This window comes from Podarcis vaucheri (genome assembly GCF_965113315.1).
Source record: "Podarcis vaucheri genome assembly, chromosome: 6".
In the NCBI taxonomy this organism is placed as follows: Eukaryota; Metazoa; Chordata; class Lepidosauria; order Squamata; family Lacertidae; genus Podarcis; species Podarcis vaucheri.
Genome location: NC_138764.1, coordinates 101,476,413 through 101,491,413, shown reverse-complemented (window position 1 = coordinate 101,491,413; position 15,001 = coordinate 101,476,413). Strand labels below are relative to the sequence as shown.

The 15,001-nt window shown below is 45.5% G+C and overlaps 1 protein-coding gene and 1 long non-coding RNA gene across 2 annotated transcripts in view; one reads left to right on the top strand and one right to left on the bottom strand.

The window, feature by feature from the left end:
- LOC309534355 overlaps window positions 1-15,001 on the top strand; it is a 98,476-nt gene that overhangs the window by 9,424 nt on the left and 74,051 nt on the right. Inside the window, exon 3 of the long non-coding RNA XR_014220608.1 lies at window positions 8,865-10,135. This is a non-coding gene — a long non-coding RNA (uncharacterized lncRNA). The remainder of the gene's footprint in view (window positions 1-8,864; window positions 10,136-15,001) is intronic.
- The window catches only part of UCKL1 (uridine-cytidine kinase 1 like 1), a 79,441-nt gene that overhangs the window by 61,141 nt on the left and 3,299 nt on the right, over window positions 1-15,001 (bottom strand). The gene's annotated exons all lie outside the window — the stretch shown is intronic.

The window sequence follows — 15,001 nt, the reverse complement described above, 5'->3', positions numbered from 1 at the left end:
GTGGATCTGCCTGAAAGAGGATGAGAACGCATTGTGGTAAAGAGATAGAAAGTCAAAGGGGGATTCCCGCAAGCTTTCCCCTAATGAAACTGTTATTGCAAAGAGAAGCACTGCAAACATGGAACGCTCAGTGGGCAACGTAACTGCTGGTACCACCCCACCACTGGCACATTCAACTGGAGATACATTTTGAGAGCCCTGACAAATCGGGGTTCCAGTTGTACAGAAAGTCTTTTGCACACAGAGTGGATATGACCACAGATTCTGTTCCAAATAAACAAAGGCAGATTAGCAACAAACAGCATCTTTAAAAGCAGAGACATCACCTTGCCAACAAAGGTCCGTATAGTTAAAGCTATGGTTTTCCCAGTAGTGATGTATGGAAGTGAGTGCTGGACCATAACGAAGGCTGATCGCCGAAGAATTGATGCTTTTGAATTATGGTGCTGGAGGAGACTCTTGAGAGTCCCATGGACTGCAAGAAGATCAAACCTCTCCATTCTGAAGGAAATCAGCCCTGAGTGCTCACTGGAAGGACAGATCCTGAAGCTGAGGCTCCAATACTTTGGCCCCCTCATGAGAAGAGAAGACTCCCTGGAAAAGACCCTGATGCTGGGAAAGATGGAGGGCGCAAGGAGAAGGGGACGACAGAGGACAAGATGGTTGGATAGTGTTCTCGAAGCTACGAACATGAGTTTGACCAAACTGCGGGAGGCAGTGGAGGACAGGAGTGCCTGGCGTGCTCTGGTCCAGGGGGGTCACGAAGAGTCGGACACGACTAAACGACTAAACAACAACAACAAGCAGCAAAGTGGTGATCCTGTTCCAGTTTTAACAAAAAAATGCTGCATTTTTAATGTTTGCTTATTTGCATCCCTCAGAAGGTAATAAATATTTCCTGCCATCTACAAAATAAAAAGAAAGTTGTAACTATCTCCACCATGGAGTCATGGTCTGGTATTGTTGATAACCTGTTGTGCAGCTTAAAAAGCTAGTTTTTTTGGAAAACTGAAGCCATGCTTTACCTATTATATCAGTAGACTTCTCCATGGTGCCAATGGGTGCCAAGATGGAGCAGGCCCCTTTCAGGATGCCCGTTGGAGCCCTGGCTGTCCAAGCAAACCGAGCTGCCAAAAATGGGGACTAAGGAAAAGCTGATCAGGTTGTTGCATGGCAAATCTGCTTGTCTCGCTGGTACCATTAACTACTCATGAGTTGGGTTGAAGAAAGAGCCCAAAATTTATTTACTGCAGTAAATAGGTTCAGCGCAGTCACTTCCACAAAGGCTAAACGTGCGTGTGTTACACACACACACACACACACACACACACCGGACCTTTTATAGGGTTTCTTCTTTGGCAATCCTTCGTAGCCGAGTAAGATTGTCTTCCATAAACACGGTTTTAACAATGAGTCCGTAAGTGACTGTGGAGGCCAATTCTGGATCCACACGTCCTTCCACAGTGGGGACATAGGTTTCCGGGTGGGAGCTGATCACGGTGTGGATTTGCCAAGCGTGCCTTCTTCTGTTTCTCCCTTGCATCCTGAGTTTGAGTGTCTTCAAAGCCCATGACACTTTTGGTAACGGCTGTTCTCCAACTGGAGCGCTCGCAGGCCAGTGATTCCCAATTGTCAGTGTTTATACTACATTTTTTTAGCTGTGCCTTGAGAGAGTCTTTAAACCTTTTTTGTGGACCACCAGCATTACGCTTTCCATTTTTAAGTTCAGAATAGAGTAGTTGCTTTGGAAGACGATCATCAGGCATCCGCACAATATGACCAGTCCAATCATTGCTTCAACACCAGTGATCTTTGCTTCTTCCAGTACACTGGCATTATTTTGCCTGTCTTCCCAAGTGATGGGTTTGCAGACAAAGAATTCATATAAGACCCAATCAAAATGCTGCAAACATTAGCAGAGAGTAGTTGGCAAAAACTCATTGGGTACAACTTTCTGGATGCCCAGCCTGCAACTTGATGTGTGTCCAGCCCTTCTAGGGCCCCTCACTTCTAAACTTCTAAACTTCTACATACTAATGAAAGGAGAATTGTAGTCTGAGATTTATGTTCACTTAGATAACAAGCCTACATAAGGGGAGTTGTACTTGGTAAGCTGGCACAGCCAGACTCCCATAATTTTACTCTCCCTCCCCAAATGCCTTATCTTTGGTATTTCCAGCAACCAAGCAGCAAGTAGGCTATGTGTCTTTTATGAACAAAAGGAAACTATTATGAACCAAGGATTTTAACAGAACGCCAATATCTCATTCAGTTGGGGCTTTTTATAGGTTTCTCATACAAAACATATTTTGGGGGCCCTTGCGGTTCCCCCCTGCCAGGAAGCAGCAGCAAGTGTGCTAGCGGTGATGTCTCATACTATTGTCTCATCCTTTCCTGTACTCTTCCTCTTCCTAAGCAATACATCAACAACATCAGGCTTTGCCAACCTGGTGACTTCCAGACATTTTGGAGGACAACTCCCATCAGCTGCGCTGGCTGGGGATGATAGGAGTTGTAGTCCAAACATCTGGTTGGTGAGACCTGAACTAAGCGGCCTGTAATTACTGGTGCTGAAGCAGCTTTTGGGACAGCTGTCAATCTCCTTTCCTGGTTTCGTCCACCTCCATCCATGGCCTGGAACTGGAGATAGCCTCCTTTGAAACCCAGTTTTTGGATTTTTGAACAAACGTGCAACTGTTTTGAACTTTACTGTGTCATGTTCCCTGCTGGCTCATGAAAACTGCTATTCTGAATAACACCTTTGATCGGCAGGCAGGGCAGGGGGCCCTTGGAGTGATTTTATGGAACCAAGGCAACAGTGCCTTAAAAAGTTTGGAAATTCAATTGCTCAAATACATGAAGTCGTCTGGTCCATCTACTGACTGACCAACCTCACATGACCAGGCCAACTAATATGGAGAAGTACACAATTGTGCAATTCACAGCCGTGATGAGCTACAAAGACGATGAGCTATGCAAGAAACACCATGTATGGGGGGAGGAATATTAACACATATTAACACATCTTTTGCTAAATCAACCCAGAACTCTAGGGAAGAGCTGTAAAGTAAAGGTAAAGGTAAAGGGACCCATGACCGTTAGGTCCAGTCGTGACTGACTCTGGGGTTGCAGCGCTCATCTTGCTTTATTGGCTGAGGGAGCCGGCGTACCGCTTCCGGCTCATGTGGCCAGCATGACTAAGCCGCTTCTGGCGAACCAGAGCAGCGCACGAAAATGCCGTTTACCTTCCCGCAGGAGCGGTACCTATTTATCTACTTGCACTTTGACGTGCTTTCAAACTGCTAGGTTGGCAGGAGCAGGGACTGAGCAACGGGAGCTCACCCTGTCACGGGGATTCGAGCCGCCAACCTTCTGATTGGCAAGTCCTAGGCTCTGTGGTTTAACCCACAGCGCGACCTGCGTCTGTGGCTATAAAGTGACTATGTTATTTAATGTAATTCAGAATTTTTTCCTGCTGTCTTTGTAGCACTGAAGTGACTCCCCTAGGGCGCAAGCCTGGGCAGTGTGTCCTGGTCTGTCCAGACAAAAAGGCCCCTCCTCTCAGCCTTGCTGATGTGATCCCAAAGAAAGGAAAGCAATGTTTGGCACCAGCTTGGCTGCAGGAGCTGCCAGAAGGAAGATGCCATCCGACTATCTTTGTGTAGGGCTTACTCCTTAGCCCTTTCTGCGCCCAAAGGTGTTCCACAAGGCATATCATCTATTGTTCTTAAACATTATTAGTACTGTAGCATATACCACTTAACTTAACTGGGTGGCGTGAGCTAAGAAGGTCCCTGCCTCAGGAGGATTACAATCTGAATGACAAGGCGAAGTGGCCACAGTGACTTCTGCTGGGATCCATCACGCAAAGATGAGATCAGAATTAAATCTCACCTTCCATTCCACAGGCCTTTATAGGAGGTGAGGAGACAGGGCCTTTTCACTGGTGGCACCTGGGTTGTGTACGATACACTCACAAGAGACACTTACTATGCTACCTCTTGAGTGTAATAATAATAATAATAATAATAATAATAATAATAATAATTTTTAATTATATTCCGCCCATCTGGCTGGGTTTCCCCAGCCACTCTGGGCAGCTCCCAACAGAATATTAAAAACACAACAAAACATGAAACATAAAAAACTTCCCTAAACAGGGCTGCCTTCATATTCCTTCTAAAAGTCAGATAGTTGTTTATTTTCTTGACATCTGATGAGATGGCGTTCCACAGGGCGGGTGCCACTACCGAGAAGGCCCTCTGCCTGGTGCAGACAATGTTATTCTCCTACACTGCTAATTTTGATTGCTACCATTATTAATATTTATAAACAGGCAGCTCAAAAAAATATTAAGTCTATGTACAATGAAATCGCTCAAACATCATAAAACTATTAAAACACAGAACAAGCAACCAAGACTACATAGAGTCATAGACTCCAACAAGGGGCTTGGACTCACAGCCCTGAAATGAAGAGCCTTGTGCTCTGCAAACCGAGCTGAATTGTATCAATTCTTGGCAAAAGAAACACATTTTCAGCTGAAAATGAAATATCAGGGCTGTGGGCGTCTGGCTGACTTCCTTAGGAGCAGTGTTGCAAATTTCTGGTGTGGCTGTGCAAGGTCACACTCTCCACGTCCCTTTGCTGATAAAGGTTCTTTGTCAGGGACGGCAAGGCCAGTTCCACCCTGAAACCACAAGCCTGTCTCTATCATTGTGCTGCGACTACTTTCTTGATCGCCTTGTACTCAAAAGGAATGCTGGCAACTGGGCAATAAACATTCGCCCCAGTTTCACCCAAAGTTGTGTTCTTTAGGAGCGGTCACGCAACAGCCTCTTTTAAAGCCAGAGGCAATCGCTCCTCCTCACCACGAGACATTTACCTGAAACAGCACAGTCGAAATTCCCAGGTGAGGTTTGCTCTGCCAAGAAGTGCCATTGATTGCATCAGTATTTCGCAGAGAGAGGTTGCATGCCAAATCCTCAAAACATAAAAGATGACTGCCATCCAATTAATGAAACAAGAGGAGTAGATGAAACGCCGAGCCAAAGATGCCACTCTGAATTCAAGCTGATGGGGATTGCAAGTGGAGAGAATGAATGCTCTTGTTTTTCTCAGGTCCGTTTTGCAGGCTTTTCAGAGGCAGCTGCTTAGTCACTGTAAGAACAGTGGACAATATGGACCACTGGCTGGATCTAGCAGGATAGCTCTTCCGATGTCCAGAACTGCCTTTCTAATAATATAGGTGTTGACCTTTAAAGCCCTAAATGGCCTCGGCCCAGTATACCTGAAGGAGCGTCTCCATCCCCAACGTTCTGCCAGGACACTGAGGTCCAGCGCCGAGGGCCTTCTGGCGGTTCCCTCATTGTGAGAAGTGAGGTTACAGGGAACCAGGCAGAGGGCCTTCTCGGTGGTGGCACCCACCCTGTGGAAACCCTCCCATCAGATGTCAAAGACATAAACAACTACCTGACATTCAGAAGACATCTGAAGGCAGCCCTGTTCAGGGAAGTTTTTATTGTGACATTTTAATGTATTTTTAATCTTTATTGGAAGCTGCCCAGAGTGGCTGGGGAAGCCCAGCCAGATGGGCAGGGTACAAATATATTATTATTATTATTATTATTATTATTATTATTATTATTATTATCAACTCCCCCCAAAGCCTGCGCAGAGAGGGTATGTTTTCAGCCGGCAAACAGAGCCATTCCATGAAATCAAGGGCATTTGGTTTTATTATGGATTCACGCATGCCTGCTTTCACTGCTGCCGTTTTGTGAGTCGAGAGTTTAACGTTCACATCCTTGGATTGTGACTTTTAGCAGCCTTGAAAGTTTTTGCCAAACAACAAGATACAAAACAACAACAACCAAACCCACACTCAATTCCTCTGCCTCCAGATCTATTTGAAAAGCACTCAATACTCAACCACTTTGTTTGTAACGCACTTGCAAGAAATCAATATTGGCATCCCCTGTTTTCTGGAACTCCCAGCCTATTAATATTAACCTCCTTTGTACTGTTTTCAGCGCCAGCTATAAAGTGCTTTTTGAGCCTACTGAGACTTGTGCATTTTTTATGGTGCACATTTGTCTTTAAAAATATAGGATTTTCCCCTATACTGTGATACATTTTATTACGGCCAGGTGTTTTCAAAATGTGTTTTGATCTCAGCAGTTATTTGCTTGTGACCATCTTACATCTTTTACGTGAATCGTTGAGAGAATGATATTATTTTGACAAAGTGATATATAGGTAAAAGTAAAGGGACCCCTGACCATTAGGTCCAGTCACAGACGACTCTGGGGTTGTGGCGCTCATCTCGCTTTATTGGCCGAGGGAGCCAGCGTACAGCTTCTGGGTCATGTGGCCAGCATGACTAAGCCGCTTCTGGCGAACCAGAGCAGCGCACGGAAACGCTGTTTACCTTCCCGCCAGAGCGGTACCTATTTATCTACTTGCACTTTGACGTGCTTTCGAACTGCTAGGTTGGCAGGAGCCAGGACTGAGCAATGGGAGCTCAACCCGTCACAGGGATTCGAACCGCCGACCTTCTGATCAGCAAGCCCTAGACTAACCGCTCAGTTCCTTCTTTCCCAGTTAACAAAACCAATGGATGAGTTGGAAGATTCCACCATGTCACCAAAATCGGAGAAGGCCTCTCTGCCTTGTTCAACCCTTGCCTATGAAGGGCAGAAATTTGCTTGCCCTCAATGGGTGCCCATGGTGGGGAGAGAGAAAAGGGGGGAAATCCCCAGCTTTCATTTGAACGCCCACCCTCTTCATGGTAGCATCCAGTGCTCTTCTTCTGTTAAAACGTATCTTCTTCTTTGGTGATCACTCATAGCCGAGTAAGATTGTCTTCCATAAACATGGTTTTAACCTTGAGTCCGTAAGTGACTGTGGAGGCCAACTCTAGATCCACATGTCCTTCCACGGTGAGGACACAGGTTTCCAGGCGGGAATTGATCACGGTGTGGATTTGCCAAGCGTGCCTTCCTCTTAGCACGTTTCTCCCTTTCGTCCTGAGTTCAAGCGTCTTCAAAACCCATGACAATTTGGCAGAGGCTGTTCTCCAATTGGAGCGCTCGCAGGCCAGTGTTTCCTAATTGTCGGTGTTTATACTGCTTTTTTAAAAAAAGATTTTCCTTGAGAGAGTCTTCAAACCTCTTTTGCTGACCACCAGCATTAGGCTTTCCATTTTTAAGTTCGGAATAGAGTACCGGTAGTTGCTTTGGAAGACGATCATCAGGCGTCTGCACAACATGACCAGTCCAACGAAGTTGAAGAATCATTGCTTCGACACTGGTGATCTTTGCTTCTTCCAGTACACCGACATTAGTTTGCCTGTCTTCCCAAGTGATATGTAAAATCTTTCGGAGACACCGTTGATGGAATCTTTCGAGGAGTTGGAGATGGCATTTAGAAGTGGTCCATGTTTCACAAGCATACAGTAAGGTTGGCTATGCAATAGCTCTGTTCTCCAATTGGAGCGCTCGCAGGCCAGCGTTTCCCAGTTATCTGTGATTGTACTGAATTTTTTTTTAAAGTTCTGCCTTGAGAGCATCTTTAAAGTGTTAGAACATTTATGCTTGCACCACTTTCTCCTTCCTCCAATCTGCTTGAGTATTAGTGGGCATCCACAGAGCTGATTGGGGCTTGCGGTGTGGGGCAAGATTTCATTGAACAAGAGACTTTGCCAAAGTTTTTAGCATTTGTAGAACCTGAGATACGAGAGCAAATGCTCCTTATATTGGGGTTGGGTGGGAAAACTAGCCCACACTCCCCCTTTCCCCCCTCCCCAGTAAAAAAATCTGTGGGTGGCAATACTACTGTCCCAAATATGCCTAACTCCGAGCTTGCCCCATTTTGTTTAGATGTTTCCACAAAGCTTATGTTGGCTGACCTGCCCTTTATCCAAGAGGCACGACGTGTTCTAGTTTATGCAGGAGAACAGAGGTGTGCTTGGGTGTGACCTACAGGTGCAATGAATGAATGCAACATCTTGGCCTCAGTTTTCCATATATAAAAAATGGGAACACTGATTCAAAATTGCACAACGCATGTGGAAAGTAACTGAGTGGGGCAGCTTGACAGGTGGTACATGACCCCAGTCAAGCTTGCAAAAATTTATCATTTGCCCGATAATAAATGTTGGAAATGTAAAGAGACTGAAGGTACATTCTTTCACCTTTGGTGGACGTGCCCAAAGATTAAGGCTTTCTGGGAAATGAGACCAGGAATGAGAAATCCGAGACCAGGGAGAAGAGTCGGTGAAAGAAGATTGGAAGAAATTCAAGGACTATCTTGGGAAATACTACAAAATTAGTGAATGTTAGAATGATGTTGGTTAGAATTTAAGTGGTTATCAGCTGTAATGATTAAGATAATTGGGGGGGAGAAAGAAAGGTGGAAAATTAAGTGAAAATTAATGGTGAGGATTTGCTGAATGAATAATTTGAATTGGAATACAAAAAGGGGAGGTATGAGGAGGTCTGAGAAGTAAGTTAAAAGAAAATAAGTGAATGGAATTATATGTGTTTTTATTTTTGTTTTTTTGTTTTTTGGTTTTTTTGTATAACCTTTGAAAAGTTAATAAATATATTATAAAAAAGACAGGTGGATCAAATGATGTTCACCATAACGTATAGGACAACTACAAATACTTGTTCGAAATGTAAAGAAAAAGAAGGCAACTTTTATCATATGTGGTGGACTTGTAAGGTAAAAAAAGCTTTCTGGGAGATGATATATAATGAAAGGAAGAAAATGTTTAAAATAACTTTTGTTAAGAAACCAAATTTCTTTGTTAAGAAACCAAATGAACAAAAAATAACTTTTGTTAATTCCTTTTCTGTTAGGAATTATAGGTACTGGTATCTCAAAGGAACAGAAGAGACCTTTTATATATGGAACAACAGCTGCCCAGATGTTACTAGCCCAGAGATGGAAAGAAGACAAAGTCCCTAGCAGAGAGGAGAGGCAAAGCAAGCTGATAGACTATGCCGAGATAGTAAAACTGACTGGAAAACTTGGGAACCAACAGGACAAAAACTTTATAAAAGAATGGGAAAAAATTATAAGTTACTTAGGAGACCACTGTAAGCAGATGGAAACATTAGCAGGATTTTGATCTCACTTATAGTTTAGCAATTACCACGGAAAATGTGGTTTGATATAAAAATTGGAGTATGAAAGAATATGCAGTAATAAGTGTTCAAAATGGGAAACCACAGGGTGGATGGGGCGGGGAAGAGTCCGGATATTTGGAGGAATCTCTTTACAGTGGTGCCCCGCAAGACGAATGCCTCGCAAGACGAAAAACTCGCTAGACGAAAGAGTTTTCCGTTTTTTGAGTCATTCCGCAAGACGAATTTCCCTATGGGCTTGCTTCGCAAGACGAAACGTCTTGCGAGTTCTTGCAAGTTTGTTTCCTTTTTCTTAAAGCCGCTAAGCCGTTAATAGCCGCTAAGCCGCTAATAGCCGTGCTTCGCAAGACGAAAAAACCGCAAGACGAAGAGACTCGCGGAACGGATTAATTTCGTCTTGCAAGGCACCACTGTCTTTGAATATACTTTTTTATTCTTTGTTTACAACTTTGTATTGGGAAAACCAATAAAAATGATTTTAAAAAATAATGACGATGTTCACCATGAGATTAAAGATTTAAGATGTGTGACGCTGAAACAGAGAGCCTCTGTGGTGTAATGGTTAGTGTCGGACTGGGACCAGGGTTCGAATCCCCCCTCCACCATGAAGCACGCTGGGTGACCTTGGGGCAGTCACCATCTCTCAGCCTGGCCTATCTGACAGGGTTGTTGTTTTGAGGATAAAATGGGAGGGAGAACCACGTACCCCACCTTGAGCACCTTGGAGGAAAAGGTGGTATATTATTATTAATAACAACAACAACAACAACAACAACAATAATAATAATATATTTATACCCTACCCATCTGGCTGGATTCTATTAGCAGCGTTTATGGGGGATTTCTTTTTTTTTTAAGCGTGTGAGTGTGGATTTAAATCCTGCTCCCCACATAGTCCGTTTCCTTCATCTTTGCAGCCCCAGGCACCTGTTTCCTTTCTTCTTTTCCTGAGCAGAGATAAGCATGGTGTTGTTGTTGTTGTTGTTTAGTCGTGTCCGACTCTTCATGACCCCATGGACCAGAGCACGCCAGGCACCCCTGTCTTCCACTGCCTCCCGCAGTTTGGTCAAACTCATGCTGGTAGCTTCGAGAACACGGTCCAACCATCTCGTCCTCTGTCGTCCCCTTCTCCTTCTGCCCTCCATCTTTCCCAACATCAGGGTCTTTTCCAGGCAGTCTTCTCTTCTCATGAGGTGACCAAAGTCTTGGAGCCTCAGCTTCAGGATCTGTCCTTCCAGTGAGCACTCAGAGCTGATTTCCTTCAGAATGGATAGGTTTGATCTTCTTGCAGTCCATGGGACTCTCAAGAGTCTCCTCCAGCACCAGAATTCAAAAGCATCAATTTTTCGACGATCAGCCTTCATTATGGTCCAGCTCTCACTTCCATACATCACTACTGGGAAAAGCATGGTGTTAGTCCCCTTAAAAAAGGTTGGCAACTCTGGGGAACCTGGGGGGATGGCACCGGGCAGATCTTTGCACCCCAGCACCGCATATGCTTAAGACGGCCCTGGTACCACTGTACATTGAGTGAGAGTTGCTGAATCGTGGCCCTCTCTCCAGTCGAGCTGCAGGATTTACATCTCCCCCTAGTGGCACAAGAGCAACCAGGCACCTTCCTCAAAGAAACGAAACAAGGGACGCCAGCCGCCCTGTCTCCAGTAAACACATGGTGAAGCAACTGGGATCCTCACTTGCCACACGCAAAAATGCAGACTCATGGCAGCTTGGCACCAACCGCAAAAGATAAGCAAGGCGTGTTTGCCTAGGCTAATGGTTTATATTGAAAGCAGCGCCGTCCAAATAAGCGTGGGCGGAAAGGACGCTGTCTTGTTGAACGGCACATTAATCTCAGCAAATGCTCTGGTTCTCATGAAGGGATTCAAGCTGTGGCTCAAAGCTTGAGTCACAAAGGGTCCGCGAGGGTCATCTAGCCCAACTCTCTGGCCCAGGCAATGTAGGAATCTTTCACCCAATATTGGGCTTGTACCTGTGCCCCTGAGACTCTCGTGCTTTTAGACTGAGCTATCTGGGCTGCAATAGGGACACGGGTGGCGCTGTGGGTTAAACCACAGAGCCTAGGACTTGCCGATCAGAAGGTCGGCGGTTCGAATCCCCGTGATGGGGTGAGCTCCCATTGCTCAGTCCCTGCTCCTGCCAACCTAGCAGTTTGAAAGCACGTCAAAGTGCAAGTAGATAAATAGGTACCACTCCAGCGGGAAGGTAAACGGCGCTTCCGTGCGCTGCTCTGGTTCGCCAGAAGCGGCTTAGTCATGCTGGCCACATGACCCGGAAGCTGTCTGCGGACATATGCCGGCTCCCTCGGCCTATAGAGCGAGATGAGCGCGCAACCCCAGAGTTAGTCACGACTGGACCTAATGGTCAGGGGTCCCTTTGCCTTTACCTTTTATCTGGGCTGCAACCCACTTCAGAATGCATGTAGAGGCTGGCATGTCTCCTTGCTAGAAAAAAGTAAAAATAAAATACAATTCCCTGCAAAAAGAAACTTAGCTGTCCAGGAGAAGGGCTGAGATGCTAGCTTTCTATGAGGTGGGGAAATGGTGTATGGCCAGTAGTGCAGACCCTACTGGCAATATGAAGCGGTACTGCCAGGACACCAGTTTACTATTTCAGTGAGAACTAGGTCTCTGTTTCAGGGATCAACTTATATTTCCTTGGGCATCGCTGCCTTCTCCAGACAGTGCTCTAGAGGCCGGGAGAAAGCCAGTTTCACCCCACAAACTGACCACTTCACAGCTTCTGCAATACATATGAAGCTGGTGCCATCCAGTGGTAGCTTTACATGCGAGATCTCCATGCATGTAGCTATAGATGGGCCATCACATCCATACACCAAGAGAACAATATTGCATGGCGTCTGCCTCTCATTTACGACTTGGAAATATCCCTCCCCCTTTCCGAGCAAACACAGTTGAAAAATTGCGAAGGGCCAAACAAAACTGATCTGTTTACAGGATCTGTCCAGAGGCCTGCCAGCGTCTCTGCTCTGCTCCCGCTGCCAAAAAGCAAGTATTGAAAATAAGCCAGCAGCAGGGGAATGTGACTGCATGCTTTGGTAAGAGAAACAATATCCAGGAACACTTGTTTCCAAAGTCGTTCTCGCAGTCACAGAGACTCGGCATGCTTTCTTACTTCCAGGGTAGGGTACATAGCTGAATCCAAGCCTAAGATTGCAGTAAGGTAACCATGCCAATAATAATAATAATAATAATAGTAGTAGTAGTAGTAGTAGTAATAGTAATAGTAATTTATTATTTATACCCCGCCTATCTGGCTGGGTCTCCCCAGCCACTCTGGGCAGCTTCCAACAAAACATTAAAATACAATAACCTATTAAACATTAAAAGCTTCCCTAAACAGGGCTGCCTTTAGATGTCTTCTAAAAGTTTGGTAGTTATTTTTCTCTTTGACATCTGCTGGGAGGGCGTTCCACAGGGCGGGCGCCACTACCGAGAAGGCCCTCTGCCTGGTTCCCTGTAACTTGGCTTCTCACAGCGAAGGAACCGCCAGAAGGTCTTCAGCGCTGGACCTCAGTGTCCGGGCAGAACGATGGGGGTGGAGACGCTCCTTCAGGTATACTGGACCGAGGCTGTTTAGGGCTTTAAAGGTCAGCACTAACACTTTGAATTGTGCTCGGAAACGTACTAGGAGCCAGTGTAGGTCTTTCAAGACCGGTGTTATGTGGTCTCAATGGCCGCTCCCAGTCATTACCTACAATGGGCCTACCTTGAGTAGGGCAAGCAATGGACACAGGCCTTCGTTGCCTTTCGAGTAGGCAGCATGGCCATTCAGTGCATAGAACCATCAGTGCATATGTCACACTCTTGTCAATAAGACCAAAACACAGCCCTCCTAGTCCCAAGTGCCAACAATCTGAATTTCAACAGTGAATGGAAGAGGGGAGAAGCAAGGAAGCTTTCCTTGGAGCAGAACTGCAAGAACTGAAACATCTTAAAGGAACTTTTCAGGGCGATCCACCGGGAGGAAGATCTCCTGCACAACACCTGCTAAACCAGAGGCGATTCATGGGTTTGTTCCCGGTTTGTTCCAGCATGGCTTGCTTCAGAGAGATGTTCCATATGGACTGGGAACTTGGAGGCTCAGTGGAGCTCCACCCAATCTATCAACGGGCTATTTTTAACTGAACTGCATGGAATTTAGAAATTACCCCTCAAGGAAACGCTTCTGTTTTCAAGGATGTTGCTCTCTCCCCCCCCCCCCCAGCATTCAAATTGCAGGCTATTGTTGCTTAGAAAAATGTGTTTTTTCTCCCCAGATAGCGGACCTGCCAGGATTTGGAGCGACGCCTTGAAAATGCATTTACACGAAAACCATCGGAGATAAGCTTTGGGTTCTTTTTCCTTTTAAAAGCCGAACGTTCTTGAGAAACTGGATTCCTTTCCCGTACAACACATCCTTCTCTTCTTCCACAGTAGTGCAACATATACCTTGCCTACCTCGCAGGCTTGTTGTCAGGCTAAGAGAGTGCTCCAATCTCTGGAAAGGAAGGGCTGGAGGAATAATAGGTCCGTACTGTAACTCAGCAGGAAGTTAGTCAATGGTTTAGCATTAGTTTCTGGAAAGCACTGACATTTTAGCCAGTTGCTGGTCTGCCCCTGCCCTCCACACACCTGTGCAGCTGTTCAAAATATTGCACGAACCCAGATATGGAGGCTGGGAGTGCCTCCATCGAGATCCTGGGGCCTGAGGCCATTTTCTCAAACAAATATCTGAAAGTTTTCCTCCCTACAGTCCCTATGGGGTGCTAAGATTGGCAGAAGGGGCCATCTTACTAGTTCCTCTGCCCTCAGAGGCTGGGGGGTGGCTTGGCAGAGGGCCTTCTCTGTGGCGGCCCCTAAGCTGTGCAAGAAAGTTATGTGTTTTGTACAGTGGACACTTGGGTCGCGAACGTGATCCGTGCGGGATGCACATTCACAACCCATGTCTGCACACACACGGGTTGTGATTTGGTGCTTCTGCGCATGTGCAAAGCCTAATTCGGCGCTTTTGAGTATGCGCGACTGCCGAAACCCGGAAGTAACCCGTTCTGGTACTTTCAGCTTTCGGCAGTCTGCAACCCGAAAAAAACACAACCTGAAGAGTATGCAACATGAGGTATGACTGTAAATATTCTCTAAAAACAGTTATGTTCATTGCTTTTTCAGGAAAAAAATGGCGTGTTATTTTTCTGCAGCTGGGGTGATGTTGAGCCTTCTCATTTCACCTCTGTTTGTGGGGATTTTATTTATTAAATATAGCACAGCACTGTCACATGCATGACAAATCCCTTAGAAATATGATTTTATTTGGTGGCATCTGTAAATACAAAAAAAGGGGGCGGGAGGGAATTGCCTATCTCTTTCATTGCACCATGCAAGCTGTATTTGATTCCCCGGTTGTAGATTCATACTTGCATCATTTTCATTCACTCTTGATATTACTTTTTCTTTTGACTTCATTATCTAAAGCTCTTCTCGTTGAACTTAGTTGTTTTGCCTTTCTCTTTGTGTGTGTTGTCTGTTTTTTGTCATTCAGATATATTCTTTGTATGTATGTATACAGAGACGGACAAACTCCCAGAGAACTGACATCATGCTGGAAGCTTCCTCTTTTTAAACTTTGGGTATACCTTTGGCTTGTTGGCCAAAACAACTCCAGAGCCCTGTGCGTGATATTCAGAACAACATCACAGGTGTTTCCGAAAACAGCCAGGCGTGCAAGTCAGCAACAGGTTAAAACTGCCCATGCTTCTCAGAAGGCTAATCCCCACAGTGGATTAAATTCCAGACCTACAGCTGCAAAACAAAGAAGAAGCCCAGCCCAGCTGA